Source organism: Phoca vitulina, unplaced genomic scaffold, assembly GCF_004348235.1.
Source record: "Phoca vitulina isolate PV1807 unplaced genomic scaffold, GSC_HSeal_1.0 scaffold76, whole genome shotgun sequence".
In the NCBI taxonomy this organism is placed as follows: domain Eukaryota; kingdom Metazoa; phylum Chordata; class Mammalia; order Carnivora; family Phocidae; genus Phoca; species Phoca vitulina.
Window position 1 is genome coordinate 704601 of NW_022589779.1, and position 12104 is coordinate 716704.

The 12104-nt window shown below is 40.3% G+C and overlaps 1 protein-coding gene across 2 annotated transcripts in view; it reads right to left on the reverse strand.

Moving 5' to 3' along the window:
• The window catches only part of TMTC2 (transmembrane O-mannosyltransferase targeting cadherins 2), a 389588-nt gene that overhangs the window by 359913 nt on the left and 17571 nt on the right, over positions 1–12104 (reverse strand). The gene's annotated exons all lie outside the window — the stretch shown is intronic.

Below are 12104 nucleotides of genomic sequence, written 5' to 3' on the forward strand. Positions count from 1 at the left end.
GCGACTGCCTTCGGCTCAGGTCATGATCCTGGAGTCCCGGGATCGAGTCCCGCATCGGGCTCCCTGCTGGGCAGGGAGTCTGCTTCTCCCTCTGACCCTCCCCCTTCTCATGTACTCGTTCTCTCTCATTCTCTCTCTCAAATAAATAAATAAAATCTTTAAAAAATAAAAAAATAAAAATAAAAAAAAAATAAAAAATAAAAAAAAGAATCCAAAAAAAAATTTAAAAAAAAAAAAAAAAGGGTTGAGGATGTAGAGAAAATGGGATACTCAGACATTGCTAGTGAGAATGGCAATGGGTGTGGCCACTTTGGAAAACAGTCTGGCAGTTTCTCAGCTGGTAAAACACAGTGTTTTCATATAACCAGCAAGTCCACTTTTAGGAATATACCCCCAAAAACTGAAAGCAGGTACTCAAACAGAAACCTGAATAGGAGTGTTCACAACAGCACTATGCACAATAACCAAAAAGTAGAAACAACCCAAATACCCATCGACAGATGAATACCTAGATAAAATGTGGTATATTCACACAAGGGCATATTTGGCAGTAAAAAGGAATGAAGTACCGATGCACGCTACCATGATAAACCCTGCAAACATTTGGCTAAGTGAAAGAAGCCGGTCACAAAGATTACATAGAATTCCATTTATACGCATGTGATTATGTCCAGAACTGGCAAACCTATATAAAGAGAAAGATCACTGGCTGCACAGGGCAGAGGGGAATGAGGATACATGGAATGATAGCTAAAGAATGTGGAGTTTCTCTCTGAAGTGTTAAAGCGTTCTAATCATTGTGGTGACAGGTGCAGAGATCTGTGAATACATTAAAAACCCGCTGCTGGGTATACATACCCAACGAAAGTGAAATCGGGATCTCAAAGAGATCCCTGCACTCTCATGCTTATTGCAGCATTATTCACAATAACCAAGTGCCTTCAGCAGATAAATGGATAAAGAAGATACACACAATTGAATATTATTCTGCCAGGAGAAAGCAGGAAATCCTGCCTTTTGAGACAACACAGATGGACCTTGAGGATATTCTTTTTTTTTTTTTTTTTTTTAAGATTTTATTTATTTATTTGACAGAGAGAGAGATAGCAAGAACAGGAACATAAGCAGGGGGAGTGGGAGAGGGAGAAGCAGGCTTCCCACCGAGCAGGGAGCCTGATGCAGGGCTCGATCCCAGGACCCTGGGACCATGACCTGAGCTGAAGGCAGACGCTTAACCCACTGAACCACCCAGGCGTCCCATAATGTCACTTTATATGTACAGCTGAACCACATGGGTTTGAACTTTTCCCTTATGATTTCCTTAAGAATATTTTCTCTTCTCTAGTACTTTATTCTAAGAATATGTATGAGTATTTTGTAAGAAGAGTATGCAATACATACAACATACATGTTAATAGATTGTTTATCAATAAAGTGTCCTACTAATAGTAGGCTATTGGTAGTTAAGTTTTGGAGGAGTCAAAAGTTATACTTGGATTTTTGACAGTGCAGGGGATTGACCCCCCTAACCCCTCTGTGTTCAAGGTCAACTGTATATCAAATCATGTTGTGCACCTTAAATATATACAGTTTTTATTAAAAATATATAAACAAGTGGGGGGAAAACAGTAAACTGTACAACTTAAATGGGTGAGTTGTAGGATATCTCAGTAAAACTATTACAAAAAAAAAGTTCGCAAGAAGGGTAGAAAGGATGAGATTTTCGAGATTAGGTAAACTAATCATTGTATTTCAAAACTGGAATCACTTTAAAATATTGTATGTAAAAAATCATTTCAACAAACAACAAAAGTAGTAATAAAATTACCATTTATCTAGCCTGCACCATTTACTATGACCTTTACACACTGAATCTTAAACTCCCCTAGAATGTAGACACTGTCATTTCCATGATGCAGTTAAATAAGAGTCGAAGAGGGGCACCTGGGTGGCTCAGTCAGTTAAGCATCTGCCTTCGGCTCATGATCTGGGGGTCCTGGGATGGAGCCCTGCATCGGGCTCCCCGCTCAGCAGGGAATCTGCTTCTCCCTCCCTCTCTGCCCCTCCGCACCATTTATGCTCTTTCTGCCTCACACTCTCTCTCTCAAATAAATAAAATATTTTAATAAATAAATAAATACATACATACATACATACATAAATAAGAGTCGAAGGGAATTCAAACTTGCCAGTGGTCACACAGAAAACCAATGGAACCAGCACATGCACCCAAGGTCATCTGATGCCTAAACTGTGCTCTTTCCCCTACATTAGGACATCATGATAAATAGGCAGAATCACATTGTCTCTATCAGGCACATGCCCAAAGGAAAAAGCATTCACCCAGTGTTACAGTACCTGTCCTGCACGATATTTTCACTCACTCCTTAAATAAATAGTTCCTGACAGGCTCCTATCTGCAAAACAGAGAGATGGTTGCTGAAACTTTTTCAGTGAACATTTTGCTCATTTTCAGTCTTTGCCTATTTACCTTGTTATTGTATTTTGAGACTCAGACTTACTTAAAATATAATCAACAAAAAGTCACAGAAACATAGTAAGTTCTACATACTAGCACTCAATATTCTGAATATAAATGCTAATATGGAAACGTGCTGCTTCCTGTTTATAATCAACAGGATTAAACTCTACTATGAGCAACAAATGCAGTGTTTGCAAGTCTAAACCCTAGATCTACATGCTTAATCTGCTCATTCCAACCCACAACTTCTTTTTTTTTTATTTGAGAGAGAGAGCAGGCACTGGGAGAGGGGGAGGGAGAAGCAGACTCCCTACCGAGCAGGGAGCCCAATGCGGGACTCAATCCCAGGACCCCGGGACCATGACCTGAGCCAAAGGCAGACGCCTAACGACTGAGCCACCCAGGCACCCCCAACCCACAACTTCTATGTGGATGTTAATAAACTTTAAAAACTGCCAAAAACTGCCAAACTCCCTATTTCAATTTTCCTGTGAAAGCTTAAGTCTCTATAAACATGAAGTATGACCCAGCAAGCATAACGGGGATCGGGTGAACCTCTCTAGAAGTACTCACTAACCCGCATGAAATTGCTGATCCCTGGCCATTCTTCTCAGACACAAACAGCACTGCGTTAAGGTTCATCCTACACTTGAAGATAACACCTTTTCTGAGTTTGGGCTTAACATTCAGACTATTAGCCAACCCTGATCTTCACAGCATCCCAAAAGCTCCAGCACCCGAGGCCAGGGGATCAGTGTTCTAATATGGACACTGTCACTTAGTAGATTTGTGACCATGTATAAATTGTGCTCTGAGCCTCCACAGCTCCCCTTTCTGAAAGGAAACTAAACTCCTGCCTAGATTTACAAGTTTGTTGTTGGAGTGTACTGGTGTAATTCAGGTCTCATAGATTTAAAGCATTTCCAAATGTAGGAAATATTCATTTCTATCTTGCTTTGCAACCTCCCCAATACTCCACAATATGAAAGAGGAGAAAGAACTTTTTCCATGTTTTAAATGGATTAGATGAAGTTTGCAGTCTAACTCCACAATATCCAGTCGGTGTCCCTGGGGATGCCGCCTAACTGTGTTCCTTAAGTTGTCTCATCTATAGAACTGGGAATGACGGGGCAGACACTCTTCTGCTCCTGCTAATTGGTTCCATGCAGGAAGAGGGAGCTGCTGTTGTCAAATTCTTTTTAATTTGTTTTAAATGAAGAAAGCTGTAAATATGTATCTGGGAATAAAGTGTCCTAATTTTTAGGTTGTTGGCTACTGACTAACCTTTTTTGGTTTTGTTCTGTTTTCCTTGGCTTTTTATATTTTTTTGTAACACAATTCAGGATAAATTAAAAAAAAACAAAAACAAAAAAACAAAAAAAAAACTGGGCTGCCAATTTACAGCTTCCAACCTAGCAAAATGCCTGACACACTGACAGTCCTGAACAATGTACTGAGTGAATGCCCTCCGGATCATTAATAGAGGTCCCTTGAAGATTTCAAAGTATTTTGTGTAGTTCGTTTCTTGCTTTGTATTTTCCAATTGTTTCCAATTTTTTAAAGAGCTGGTTTTTGTTTGTTCAATGTGGTCGCCTAAATAAGTCTCTTAAAGTACACAACATAAAAATGATGCTGTTACTCTTACAAGTAAAATCCGCAAACAGATAAATAAATTTGTCTTGGGGGCAGGTTCACAGCATGGGGAAGAATTTTATCACTGACCTGCTTGAAGGACCTCAACTTCCAAGCGCACCAGGGTGGAAGCGATACACTCTCCCTCATGAACACAAACATCCCAGCGGTCTAAATCACCCTCTCTGCTCTCCCCCCTTAGATTTGTGAGGCTTTAAATGTGAAGATGTTTATTTCTGTTTTGCCGGACCAGGTAAATATCATCTCCTCTATACATATATTTCCTTCCCCTGGCCTCCCTGGCTCAGCAAACTGCATCAAGAACAATGTTTGTATGTGAGAAGCAGAAAAGGCACCAAAGGCACGGGTGCATTTCAGTAACTAAGTCTTAGTTTTATGTGTCGACCTTATCGCTTTCTATTTAATAAAAGATGCAACATATGGTACTTTGTGCACAGCCTTAAAGACATTCTACTTAGATCTGGTGATAAATCCAGGCACCTGACACATGTCTGCCCCCACATTTAACTGGCACTCACAGACACAATTTACCAAATATCCCAAAGCATCCAACTATGAATGCACCACTAACACTTGACAAGTGTCCACTAATTCTGATAATAGCATCATTATCATTTTTAATCCTACCACCAGCAATTTGTGCTATTCTCTGATGGCAAAAATAAGAACAGATGATTAGAAATAAATTTTGCTCCTTAGAACACAGTATTAAAACTCACACATCAAGTTGACATTTTGCCCAAACACTGTAGCAGATCTGCCAAACATTTACCAGGAACGTCTCTGCTGCATTCAAAATTGGATTTACTTGACCAAAAGAAGAAGAAAAAAAATGATTTGGACAACAGGGTTTGTAAAACAAAGCAGAAGAATCAAAACACCTATTATCTCTCTTCTTCTAAATTTTACATAACATTGGATAATTTAAGGTACTACTTCATAATGAAAAAAATCAAAGTAAATGATGATAAGGTGACAGGACGGGGGGGGGGGCGGATGGCGCAGAGAGGAGGAACTAATTGGTTTTGTCATTATCTGCTTCTAAAGGTAGCACAGCAAACGCAGATACAAGGAATCCTTTTCATGGACTATAATAAAATAAGAACTTTCTAAACAAGATTGTGCCCTGCCTGTGTTCAGGTCCCATGAACCAAAAAATAAAACCAAGGCAATACACAGAGGAGCAATCCTGTAAGGAACCTCCCTTGTCTCCATGAAGGAAGACTTGGAGCCCCACTGAGTCATTGATAATATCTAATTTTAGAATGCCCATTAATGAGAACATTTTAATTATCCTCTTTTTTGTTTGTTTGTTTAATTCCTTGTCCCTAATACAATCCCTGAATCTAGAAGGAAGGGAGGGAGCAAAGGAGAGCCGAAAGCGGGCAGAAGTCATGCTTAGCCATCTTGCCCCTTATCCCAAAGGAGATTAGAAACAGCAAGTTACAAGAGGCAACAGGAAAATGCTTTGCAGACAGTAATCAAGGAACAACCAAAAAACTGGCACAAAAGACCAATACCTTTTTTTTAAGGACAGGAACAATTTTCAAGGTGCCATGAAACACTCTGAAAGCGCCTTGATATCTTTAAGAGCATTTTTCTATTACAGCCCGGTGAAAACAACAGCTAAAATAAAATATTTATAACGATCCCAACTCCACTTTTTTACAACTTTGTTGAGTTTTATATCATAAAATTTACCCATTTCAAGTGTACCATTCAATGATCTTTAGTAAATTTACTGAGTGTGGGGCAACTATCACCATAATCAGCGTTAGAATATTTTTATAACCCTAAGGTTTATTTACATCAACCCCATTCCTACTGCCAGGAAACCACTCATCTACTCTCTCTTTTCTACAGAGATTTGCCTTTTCTGGGCAGTTCATATAAATGGCATCACAGGATACTCCACCACTTTCTAAATATGTAACTTTAGTGAAGTCACTACTTAACTCTGCTATGACTCATTTTTCTCACAATAATCATACCTAGACTTCACAGAGCTATTATAAGGAATAAATGAGATCATCCATGTGAAGTGCTTAGAACCCTGGCTGGCACACATCAAGGGCACAATACACTAATTGTAAAGTAGTTGAGACCCTACTCCTGCTTGCTTGTAACTCTACTACAGTTTCTGTGCCAATGGAGTCTCAAATTCAACATGTCCAAAACGAAACTCTCTATCCCTCCCTTCAAGACTGTTTTTCTCCTACGTCCCTTCACACAGGAAATACTCTGAGCATCCAGACAGTCATTAGAAACTTAAATTCTTAAACTCTTTCGCACTCATTGTCCCATCCAATCAGCAGGTTCTAGAGTCCTCTTTACTCACCTGAATTTGCTTCCTTCTCTTCATTCCCTCAGCTTTACTTAACAACTCTCAATTTTTCCGCTTATTTCGTGCAAAAGCTTCCTACTTGTTCTCTCTGCCTCCAACTGGCTCTTCTTCTAGTCTATCCATCCTATTTCTGTCAGAGGCTTCTCTCTTAAAATCCTAGCCTGGTCATTTCTCTCCTTCAAGGGTTCCCCCTGGCTTTCACTGTAGCTCCTCAGCTTGTCACCCAGGGCCCAAAGCAAACTGCTTTCTACCTTCTGTATTTCCATCTCCGGCTCCAGAATCCTCCCTTGGGACTGGTCATTCTAAACAACCTGGGGTTTTCTGAATGTGTGAGCTAGTCTTTGAGCTTCAAGCAAACTAGTCAATCCACAGCATCTCCAAGACTGCCATTTGCCTTTCTCAAATAGTAGCTCAGTATCAGAGTCCCTGGACCACGTAGCAGAACCAGGAGGTGCCTCCTCTGTGCAGAGCTAAAAGAGATAATATACAAAAAGAAGCTCTCAAAGTGCCATCAGCTCTGTGAGGCTCAATGAGATGCCCATGTTGAGCCCATGGGCATCATGAGCCCATGTTCAGCATCACTTGAACCTGGTGAAGGGCAGGGTAAGGAAAGGATGGAGGAGGGAAGGAGGTGAGCGGGGGAGAGAGGAGAAGGGAAAGAGGAAATGGACAGGGGAAGGAGTGACAGGATATGAAAGGACACGAAGGGAAAAGGGAAAAAGATGAAGATAAAGATAAAGGGCACTCTCTGAAGACAAAGCATGAAAAATATAGAGGAAGAAAGGATAGGACCTACTTCTTGGAAGAAAGGCTTTTCTTTTGGGTATGAGCCTTTAATAAAAATGTGAACCCTTTCTTTTACTCCTACCTGTGATGATAATCATACAATATTTCTCTCTGTTCTTCTGTTTCTGAACCACTACCACTCACAGCGATTCTAGCTCTAATGTGGAGGAAAAATTTACACACTTCCATGTGCTGGAGACAACATTTCATTTCCTTTCTAAAGCATTCTCCACATTTACTGTCAATCAACCAAGAGTTACTTTTCAGGTTTTCCATCTGTTTTCATTTTTTTCTTTTCTTTCATCAGAATCCATGGAAAACTAAACGTATTTCAATATGCCATAAATATCACAGATATTTGGGTGAAAGAATCAGAGTTAAAAGAGGTATTAGAGATTATCAAAATCAGCGGTTTCCAACATTTTCTCCACAGACCCCTTTAAGTATACCTACTACACTCAACCCAAGACCTGGCTTTCCAATAGTTTTTATGCCTACCTTGGTCTTTTCACAATGTATTTTCCCATTTTATTAATCAAAAGTCAAAGCCAATAATCAGATTTTATGACTATAAACTACCCAGTGCTACCCTTGAATTTATAAAATTATTGAGTCAAGATCCAAGACAAAACAAACAAAATCTCAACATTTTGTTAGCTTATATGATCCTGTATTGGATAATTCTACGTTCTGGGTTTTAACAGAAGTCAGTGATGGACTCTCATTATGAATTTCCATGTCCCTTCCTAAACTTCAAGCTACTTACCCCAAACAAACTCCTCCAGTGTAGAGAGGTGAAAGTCCAATAAATATTATACCTCTATACTCCTGATTATCCTTATTTTCTGCTTTGTTTCTTCATAGCATCTTAATAAATGCCTTCTTGTCCTACCAGGGGTTCTCATCCTGAGATGCACAGAGAAAATTTAAAGAGCCCATGAACTTGGATGGGAAAAAAATATATCTTTCTCTAGTCCTAAAGAAATTTAGCATTGCCTTATGAATAATAGCACACCATGGCAGTGACTTTACCACCAGTAGGAATCACAGATGCTTCTCTATCACAGTACAATTATTGCAAATTTCTCAAAAAAATCGTTTATACTCCTCACTACTTTGATATTATGGCAGCTAATGGATCTGCCACTTGATTTTGTTATTAAATGGATTAATACAGGAGAATATATATTACTATAATGAACTAGGATTTTATTATTTTGATAATTGTATCTCAATTTTGGGGCTTCTGTATGTTTTGTTTTATGCATTCCAAGACAATCCTGGGGGAAGATATCCATAGGTTTCACCAGATGGCCAAAGGGATCCATGGCCCAAAGAAAGCTGCATTAAAAGCACAATTCATCTCTCTGCTGCAATAACGAGATGGGGTAATACAAAGTAAACCCTTGCTGAAGTAAATGTGCAAGCTCACACAGTTCATGGGGAAAAAAACAGGATTCGACTCAGATCTCCTGAATGCTCATCTATTGTAATAGACTGGGGTCAGGAGCCTGAGCTTCAGAGACAGACATGTGTGGGTTCAAATCTGATTCATCACTGAATGGCTCAATGGCCTTAAGGCAAGGTACTTAACCTCACGGAGCCCATTTCCTAATTCATAAGAAGTGCTTTATTGGGTTGAGAGGATTAACTAAAAAAAAAAGGTAAAGAACTTACTGTATTTTGCACATAATTATTAAAAAGACACAACAATCTATGTCATGCCTAATTATTTTTGTGGAGTTTGTCATGATACTATTTGTATTTTCATACAGCTGTACCCTTTACTAAAACTTCCTTGCTGCCAGTAGGATGCCATTCTCCACACAACTCTCAAAATCAGAGCCTACTTTACTCTCAGATGAACCCATGGCCCAGCAAGATCTGAGGCTGGGAGCCAGAGCATACTCTCCCTGCTCTTGTTTCCATCTTCAGACTTTCATATTAGAGACCTAACAAGTCCACCATATTCAGTCACACTACATCCCCCTGCCCTCATTATCTGCTAAGCCCAGGATCCTGAGCACCTTACTTTTTTTCTTCAATCCACCATTATCCATGTTGAGGACACACGTAAAACTCTGCAGCCCCAGTTTTGAGGTTCCACCATCCTAATGACCTGACGTTTCCTCCATGAATCCTTTTCCATTCTCTCAAAGGTGATCGGATTCCTCTTACAGGCCCGCACTGTATATTCTCATACCTCAGCAAAGTGTTCACTGGTGTAGGAAACCAAAATATGTGATGACTGACCAGCAGGTTTTTGAGATCACTGAGACCAGAGAACATATGATTCACCATTTGCATGCCATTCCACTCACATAGCGCCTGACAGATTGGATGCAAACAATGCATATAAAGCTGAATTGGATTTCATGCTCATAACAATCCTATGAGACCGGGAATTACTGTCCTCTTCAGAGATGAGCAAACCCAGGTTCAGATGAGTCACTGACTAGCCTGTAGTAATACTTACTGCCAGAGTGAAAAACTGAAGAATATGCCCAAGAGAACCCACGAGTCAATGATCCATCCTACTTGATTCTCTTCAACAAGAAATATGTTGCCTATTTCCTCAATTTCTTAATCCCCTGGAGAATTAAAATATATACGATCTAAATGTTTCTCTTTTTAAATTCATTATTCAATTTATCACATTCATAATGATCATAATTTATTCAGGTCTAGATTGAGGTACACAACAGGTGAGCTGGAGGTGACCTGGAATGGAAATACTGAGCTGCCTAGAAGTGAAAGAAGCATCCTCGCAGAAGCAAGAACCCAAGCTTAAGCTTGTTTACAGCAATCACCCTGGACTAAGCAAAAGAGATAAACTAGGACAGCCGGATCTAATAGGAGCAACTAAAAGGGAGATTGTGATGTACTTTGAAACTTTGTGGGAGAAAACAGGGCATCCATGTTGGAAGGCACGTCTTCCTAGACGATAGCTCAAAGTGATCAACGTGATTAGAGCAGAGCCAATAAGATGCCTAGATTCAGACCTGAGCCCCTGCCAGAGGGGAACTGTGTCTCAATTGATCACAAAGCACCAAGCAAAACCTTTCAACCTGAAATGTGAGTTGGAAGGGAAACTTCAATGTAAACACTGATTTTATGGATATGACTTCAACAGTACACATTTCCCTATTACACCCATAAAGTATTTCACTGATATCAAAATACCTCCAAGCCTTACATAATGTAAGTGCTGCCTGGACACGTTCACATATCACCATATCTTTGGCTCACAGCAACATCAGCAATTCACCACTTGCATATTGAAAGAACTACAGAATTACAACAGGCCCAGAAGTGCCGCCAACAAATTTACTGCCTCTGTGTTATTTGTAAATTGATTGTTTCTTCTTTGGCTTATGGCAAGTAGAGAACTGCATATAAATGCATACAGATTACATACCTACTCATAAAATTCAACATTAGGATTGAACTTTCCCCAAACTCAGAATATTATGATACCCTTTAAGCAAGTATTATATGCTTGACTTAATGTGTCTCCTCTAGCTTATTTTTTTTAATTGATTACACTACCTCCAGGTCAAAACCTTTCTACCTAAACGTCTGCTTTTATAGAAAATGTTTAGTACCTGGCTTATGAATTAAGAATTTTTAATAGGCTCTTATTGAAAAATCAAAATAAGATGGTTTTTTGGCATTGTTTTTAAGTAGAACAGGTAGCTATTGGCTAAAATGTATTTCAGTTATTTATCGGGTCTTAGAGTCTCACGTCAGATGCATATATAATTATTTTTCAAATTCACTATTGCAAATAATACCAAAGGCAGCATTTTCCACTCAATAAGGATGAATCTATATATTATTTTAAATCTGCAAGCCAACCTTTGAGCTACAAATTTTGGAAAAGCCAGGGACTACAATTTTGTAGAACTCACATTTAACCCCATAAGTTAACCCCATAAATTAACAACATTCCTGAAAAGCATAAGAATCGGCTCCAATCCTGCAAGTAGGCAATCCTGGTCCGGACACCCATTTTTCAACCTGAGGACAACTATATCCAAACTGCAACCCTCCAACAAATGGGGACTCTCAAAGAGTGTGGAAGATGGTCATCCAGTTCAAAGCAAAAGAACATACGGCCTTTTTCTTTGCCAGTAAGAAAAAAAAAAAAAAATCATACCACGGCAGTGTGTTATGGAACACATTTTATCAAGGGCGCCTCCTGGGGAGCCCAAAGAACAAAAAGGCATCAAGACGAGGCTGTCGACAACCAAGCAATGACGCAGAGTCACTTTGCAGGTGTCAAAACCTCTATCACAGAAAATCAGGACCAGTGGGCAGAGCACATGAGAAAATAGATGCCAGAAGAATACCAAACAGCTGCTCAGCGCTGAGCTAGAACAAGGCAGATCCCCATGGGGAGGTCAGCAAAACACTTGGAGAGCACACTGAAGCAGAGCCTGAAACAATGTAACAAAGCAGCAGACAGCGGGCCAACAACTGCTTGGAAACCCAGGCTCTGGGCAGCGGAGGCAGGCGGGGGCCAGCGCTCCAAACAGCTACACAAGCATCCCAGAGGCGTCCACTCTGGGAGGAAGCAGCAGGTACTTCCTGCAGGCCAAACAGGACTGCCGGGGCCGCGGGGCAGGGGCAGACAGCACCAGCACACAAAGACCCACGGTTGCAAGACAGCCGCTGCAACCCAACACGCTCGCGATCCGGGCACCATCGTGGCGATGTGGGGTCCATGCCCTGGTTGGACAAAAATCCCCTGACAGGGCCTACTCTAGTGTCATCTGAGGGAAAGTCAGTACGATTTTACATCAGTAAGTCCGACCTCGAGCCGTAACTCGAACAGTT